Source organism: Triticum dicoccoides, chromosome 5A (genome assembly GCF_002162155.2).
Source record: "Triticum dicoccoides isolate Atlit2015 ecotype Zavitan chromosome 5A, WEW_v2.0, whole genome shotgun sequence".
NCBI classification, from domain to species: domain Eukaryota; kingdom Viridiplantae; phylum Streptophyta; class Magnoliopsida; order Poales; family Poaceae; genus Triticum; species Triticum dicoccoides.
The window spans coordinates 423639511-423647216 of NC_041388.1; positions in this window are offsets into that span (position 1 = coordinate 423639511).

A 7706-nucleotide genomic window follows, 5' to 3' on the forward strand; every position below is an offset into this window, starting at 1 on the left:
TAACATCTCTTCGCCTCTAAGCTTACGCTCCGCTTCGTCTTGGTGGCTTGTTTGACAATGATGATTCTTTTTATTTTATTTTTGAAAGAAATGCCTCCTCATGGTTTTTTTGTTTTGTGTGAAAGAAATACTACCTCTGTAACTTAATATAAAACTTTTTTTACGCTAAGGTAGTGAACCGGTTCATTTCATTTTACAAAATCATATTGCAATTCTTTTAATTTATATGCTAGACAGAAATTGGTTCTATGATTTAGAGAATAAAGGTAATTCAGGAGAAATCTGTGGACATGGTATGCACTTTGTCTTACTGGGAAACTCGATCCCTAATGGTGCGTGATGAGCGCCCGTCCATTCTAACGATACTGATCTTAAATAAAGAGACAAGAAATATGTAAAATGATCTTACATAAGAGGCGTTAAATATGTAAAATTTGTGGCAACTCGCCTGAATATTTATCAATGATCGATTGTTGGTTGGAGCTTGACTTTGATGTGTACATAGGACATGTCCTCCTATTAGCTGTTTCCCCAATGATATTACACCTACCTTAGACATACTTCTACACCTACGATTAGACATACTTGACATGACACTAAGATATTGAAGCAAAATTCACACACACTAGAAGACAAAATGTGCATATCACCAAAACATGTTGAAAACCATCAATACAAGATCACGGTCGCTGCTGTAGGAGGATTTGAGCCACATTCATCTACTATCCCTATAAAAGGAAGAAAGGGGCAGATCCAAATAACACGAACCGTCTATTTACTAGATCCAAGGGTCTAAAATATCTTCGTGTTTAACGTAACAAGCCACGCTTAAGCCACGATCATTAACCCACACACCCTTTCGGAAAAAAAACCGTTGCGCACTACGCCCACACCCACAGGACCTCTCCGCTCCTCCTTCCTCCCACGCCGGCCGCAAGCGTCCCTCGCCGCCCCCGCCTCCCGCGCCGGCCGCACACCTCCCCTCCCTCGCTGGCCTGCCTCCCGCGCCGGCCGCCGCCACTCGCATGCCGACGGCTGCTCCGGTCGCTGCCCCTACTCCTGAGGGCGCCGGGCGCCGAGAGGTCTAGGGAGTGGCCCATCGATGTCGTCCTCCTCTGCTTGGTGGCCTCCATGGATGTGGGAGACCAGGTCGCCAGATCCGTCGCTGGCCGACCAAGGGTCCCCGAAGGACGGCGGCGGGAGCCTCGCCATCCACCTCCAACAGCCGCCCGACTGTTGGGGAACGTAGCAGAAATTCAAAATTTTCCTACGTGTCACCAAGATCTATCTATGGAGAGACCAGCAACGAGGGGAAAGAGAGTGCATCTACATACCCTTGTAGATCGCTAAGCGGAAGCGTTCAAGAGAACGGGGTTGATGGAGTCGTACTCGTCGTGATCCAAATCACCGGAGATCCTAGTGCCGAACGGACGGCACCTCCGCGTTCAACACACGTACAGCCCGGTGACGTCTCCCATGCCTTGATCCAGCAAGGAGAGAGGGAGAGGTTGAGGAAGACTCCATCCAGCAGCAGCACAACGGCGTGGTGGTGGTGGAGGAGCGTGGCAATCCTGCAGGGCTTCGCCAAGCACCGCGAGATATGAGGAGAAAGAGAGGGAGGGCTGCACCAATAGGCAGAGATCAGATCGCGTGTTATGGGCAGCCCCAGGCCTCACTATATATAGGGGAGAGGGAGGAGGGTGCGCCCCCTCTAGGGTTCCCACCCCTAGAGGGGCGGCAGCCCTAGATGGGCCTTGGGGTGGCGGCCAAGGGAGGAATCCCTCCCCCCCAAGGCACCTAGGAGGTGCCTTCCCCTCCTAGGACTCTTCCTTTTAGGGTTTCCCCCACACTAGGCGCATGGGCCCTAGGGGAAAGTGGCGCCCCAGCCCACTTTGGGCTGGATTCCTTCCCACTTCAGCCCATGGGACCCTCCAGGATAGGTGGCCCCACCCGATGGACCCCCGGGACCCTTCCGGTGGTCTCGGTACAATACCGGTGACCCCGAAACTTGTCTCGATGGCCGAAGTAGGACTTCCTATATATAATTCTTTACCTCCGGACCATTCCGGAACTCCTCGTGACGTTCGGGATCTCATCCGGGACTCCGAACAACATTTGGTAACCACATACAAACTTCCTTTATAACCCTAGCGTCATCGAACCTTAAGTGTGTAGACCCTACGGGTTCGGGAGACATGCAGACATGACCGAGATGACTCTCTGGTCAATAACCAACAGCGGGATCTGGATACCCATGTTGGCTCCCACATGTTCCACGATGATCTCATCGGATGAACCACGATGTCAAGGACTTAATCAATCCCGTATACAATTCCCTTTGTCTAGCAGTATTGTACTTGCCCGAGATTCGATCGTCGGTATCCCGATACCTTGTTCAATCTCGTTACCGGCAAGTCTCTTTACTCGTTTCGTAACACATCATCCCGTGATCAACTCCTTGATCACATTGTGCACATTATGATGATGTCCTGCCGAGTGGGCCCAGAGATACCTCTCCGTTTACACGGAGTGACAAATCCCAGTCTCGATTCGTGCCAACCCAACAGACACTTTCGGAGATACCTGTAGTGCACCTTTATAGTCACCCATTTACGTTGTGACGTTTGGTACACCCAAAGCATTCCTACGGTATCCGGGAGTTGCACAATCTCATGGTCTAAGGAAATGATACTTGACATTAGAAAAGCTTTAGCATACGAACTACACGATCTTTGTGCTAGGCTTAGGATTGGGTCTTGTCCATCACATCATTCTCCTAATGATGTGATCTCGTTATCAATGACATCCAATGTCCATGGTTAGGAAACCGTAACCATCTATTGATCAACGAGCTAGTCAACTAGAGGCTTACTAGGGACATGGTGTTGTCTATGTATCCACACATGTATCTGAGTTTCCTATCAATACAATTATAGCATGGATAATAAACGATTATCATGAACAAGGAAATATAATAATAACTAATTTATTATTGCCTCTAGGGCATATTTCCAACAGTCTCCCACTTGCACTAGAGTCAATAATCTAGTTCACATCGCCATGTGATTAACACTCACAGGTCGCATCGCCATGTGACCAACATCCAAGAGTTTACTAGAGTCAATAATCTAGTTCACATCACTATGTGATTAGCACTCAATGAGTTCTGGGTTTGATCATGTTGCTTGTGAGAGAGGTTTTAGTCAACGGGTCTGAACCTTTCAGATCCGTGTGTGCTTTACAAATCTCTATGTCATCTCCTAGATGTAGCTACCACGTTCTATTTGGAGCTATTCCAAATAACTGTTCTACTTGGAGCTATTCTAAATTGTTGCTCCATTATACGTATTCGGTATCTCTACTCAGAGCTATCCGGATAGGTGTTAAGCTTGCATCGACATAACCCTTTACGACGAACTCTTTTACCACCTCCATAATCGAGAAAATTCCTTAGTCCACTAGTTACTAAGGATAACCTTGACCGCTATCCTGTGATCCATTCTTGGATCACTCTTGTACCCCTTGACCGACTCATGGCAAGGCACACTTCAGGTGCGGTACACAGCATAGCATACTGTAGAGCCTACGTCTTAAGCATAGGGGACGACCTTCGTCCTTTCTCTCTATTCTGCCATGGTCGAGCTTTAAGTCTTAACTTCATACCTTACAACTCAGGCAAGAACTCCTTCTTTGACTGATCCATCTTGAACACCTTCAAGATCATATCAAGGTATGTGCTCATTTGAAAGTACCATTAAACGTTTTGATCTATCCTTATAGATCTTGATGCTCAATGCTCAAGTAGCTTAATCCAGGCTTTCCATTGAAAAACACTTTCCAAATAACCCTATATGCTTTCCAGAAATTCTACGTCATTCTGATCAACAATATGTCAACAACATATACTCATCAGAAATTCTATAGTGCTCCCACTCACTTCTTTGGAAATACAAGTTTCTCATAAACTTTGTATAAACCCAAAATCTTTGATCATCTCATCAAAGCATACATTCCAACTCCGAGATGCTTACTCCAGTCCTTAGAAGGATTGCTAGAGCTTTGCATACTTATTAGCATCTTTCAGGATTGACAAAACCTTTCGGTCGTTTCACATACAACCTTTCCTCAAGAAAATCGTCGAGGAAACAATGGTTTTGACATCCTATCTGCAAGATTTCATAAATAATGCAGTAATCGCTAATATAATTCCAACAGACTCTTAGCATCGCTATGAGTGAGAAAGTCTCATCGTAGTCAACTCCTTGAACTTGTCAGAAAACATCTTAATGACAAGTCGAGCTTTCTTAATGGTGATACTTACCATCATTGTTCGTCTTCCTTTTAAAATCCATCTGTACTCAACAGCTTTACGACCATCGAGCCGTTCTGCCAAAGTCTACACTTTGTTTTCATACATGGATCCTCTCTCGGGTTTTATGGCCTCGAGCCATTTATCGGAATCCGGGCCCACCATCGCTTCTCCATAGCTCGTAGGTTCATTGTTATCTAGCAACATGACTTCCAAGACAGGATTACGTACCACTCTGAAGTAGTACGCATCCTTGTCGTCCTACAAGATTTGGGAGTGACTTGATCTGAAGTTTCATGATCGCTATCATAAGCTTCCACTTCAATTGGTGTAGGTGCCACAGGAACAACTTCCTATGCCCTGCCACACACTAGTTGAAGAGACGGTTCAATAACCTCATCAAGTCTCCACCATCCTCCCACTCAATTCTTTCGAGAGAAATTTTTCCTCGAGAAAGGACCCGATTCTAGAAACAATCCCTTATTGCTTTCGAATCTGAGACAGGAGGTATACCCAACTGTTTTGGGTGTCCTATGAAGATGCATTTATCCGCTTTGGGTTCGAGCTTATCAGCCTGAAACTTTGTTGCAGCCCCAAACTTTTAAGAAATGACAGCTTAGGTTTCTCTAAACCACGGTGTCATCTCATCGGAATTACGTGGTTCCCTATTTAAAGTGAATGTGGTTGTCTCTAATGCCTAACCCATAAATTATTGTGGTAATTCGATAAGAGACATCATGGTATGCATTATATCCAATATGGTGCAGTTATGATGTTTGGACACACCATCACAGTATGGTGTTCCAGGCTGTATCAGTTGTGAAACAATTTCCACAATGTCTTAATTCTGTGCCAAACTCGTAATTCAGATATTCATCTCTATGATCATATCATAGATATTTTATCCTCTTGTCACGACGATCTTTCAACTTCACCCTGAAATTACTTGAACCTTTCAATAATTCAGACTCGTGATTCATCAAGTAAATATACTCAACATCTACTCAAATCATCTGTGAAGTAAGAACATAACAATATCCACTACACGCCTTAGCACTCATTGGACTGCACACATCAAAATGTATTACTTCCAACAAGTTGCTTTCTGGTTCCATTTTACTGAAACCGAGGCTTTCAGTCATCTTGCCCATGTGGTATGATTTGCATGTCTCAAGTGATTCAAAATCAAGTGAGTCCAAAGATCCATCAACATGGAGCTTCTTCATGCGTTTTGTACCGATATGACTTACGTGGCAGTGCCACAAGTAGGTGGTACTATCATTACTATCTTTTGGCATGAACATGTGTATCACTACGATCGAGATTCAATAAACCATTCATTTTAGGTGTAAGACCATTGTAGGTATTATTCAAATAAACAGAGTAACCATTATTCTTCTTAAATGAATAACCGTATTGCGATAGTCATAATCCAATCATGTCTATGCTCAACGCAAACACCAATCTCGATGGTAGAGGGAGCATGCGATGCTTGATCATATCAACATTGGAAACACTTCCAACACATATCGTCAGCTCACCTTTAGCTAGTCTCCGTTTATTCCGTAGCTTTTATTTCGAGTTACTAACACTTAGCAACCGAACAGGTATCTAATACCCTGGTGCTACTAGGAGTACTAGTAAAGTACACATTAACATAATGTATATCCAATATACTTCTATCGACCTTGCCAGCCTTCTTATCTACCAAGTATCTAGGGTAATTCTGCTCCAGTGGTTGTTCCCTTTATTACAGAAGCACTTAGTCTCGGGTTTGGGTTCAACCTTGGGTTTCTTCACTAGAGCAGCAGCTGAATTGCCGTTTCATGAAGTATCCCTTCGTGCCCTTGCCCTTCTTGAAACTAGTGGTTTCACCAACCATCAACAATTGATGCTCCTTCTTGATTTCTACTTTTGTGGTGTCAAACATCGCGAATATCTCAAGGATCATCATACATGTCCCTGATATATTATAGTTCATCACGAAGCTCTAGCAGATTGGTGATAATGACTTCAGAGAAACATCACTGTCTCATCTGGAAGATCAACTCCCACTCGATTCAAGCGATTGTTGTACTCATACAATCTGAGCACATGCTCAACGATTGAGCTTTTCTCCTTTGTTTGCAGGCTTAGGAAACTTGTCAGAGGTCTCATACCTCTTGACGTGGGCACTAAAGTGAAATCCCAATTTCAGTCCTCGAAACATCTCATATGTTCCGCGACGTTTCGAAATCGTCTATGGTGCCTCAACTCTAAACCGTTTAACTGAACTATCACGTAGTTATCAAAACGTGTATGTCAGATGTTTGCAACATCCACAGACGACGTTCGAGGTTCAACACACTGAGCGGTGCATTAAGGACACAAGCCTTCTATGAAGCAATGAGGACAATCCTCAGTTTACGGACCTAGTCCGCATAATTGCTACTATCAACTTTCAACTAAATTTTCTCTAGGAACATATCTAAACAGTAGAACTGAAGCGCGAGCTACGACATAATTTGCGAAGACCTTTTGACTATGTTCAGGATAATTAAGTTCATCTTATGAACTCCCACTCAGATAGACATCCCTCTAGTCATCTAAGTGATTACATGATCCGAGTTAACTAGGCCGTGTCCGATCATCACGTGAGACGGACTAGTCAGCATCGGTGAACATCTTCATGTTGATCGTATCTGCCATACGACTCATGCTCGACCTTTCGGTCTCTGTGTTCCGAGGCCATGTCTGTACATGCTAGGCTCGTCAAGTTAACCCTAAGTGTTTTGCATGTGTAAAACTGTCTTACACCCGTTGTATGTGAACGTAAGGATCTATCACACCCGATCATCACGTGGTGCTTCGAAATGACGAACTTTAGCAACAGTGCACAGCTAGGGGAGAACACTTCTTGAAATTGTTGTAAGGGATCATCTTATTTACTATCGTCGTTCTAAGTAAACAAGATGCAAAACATGATAAACATCAAATGTAATCAAATAATAATAGTGACATGATATGGCCATTATCACATAGCTCCTTTGACCTCCATCTTGGGGCTCCATGATCATCTTGTCACCGGCATGACACCATGATCTCCATCATCATGATCTCCATCATCGTGTCTCCATGAAGTTGCTTGCCAACTATTACTTCTACTACTATGGCTAACAAGTTTAGCAATAAAGTAAAGTAATTTACATGGCGTTTCTCAATGACACGCAGGTCATACAAAAATAAAGACAACTCCTATGGCTCCTGCCGGTTGTCATATTCATCGACATGCAAGTCGTGATTCCTATTACAAGAACATGATCAATTTCATACATCACATATATCATTCATCACATCCTTTGGCCATATCACATCACATAGCATACCCTGCAAAAACAAGTTAGACGTCCTCTAATCA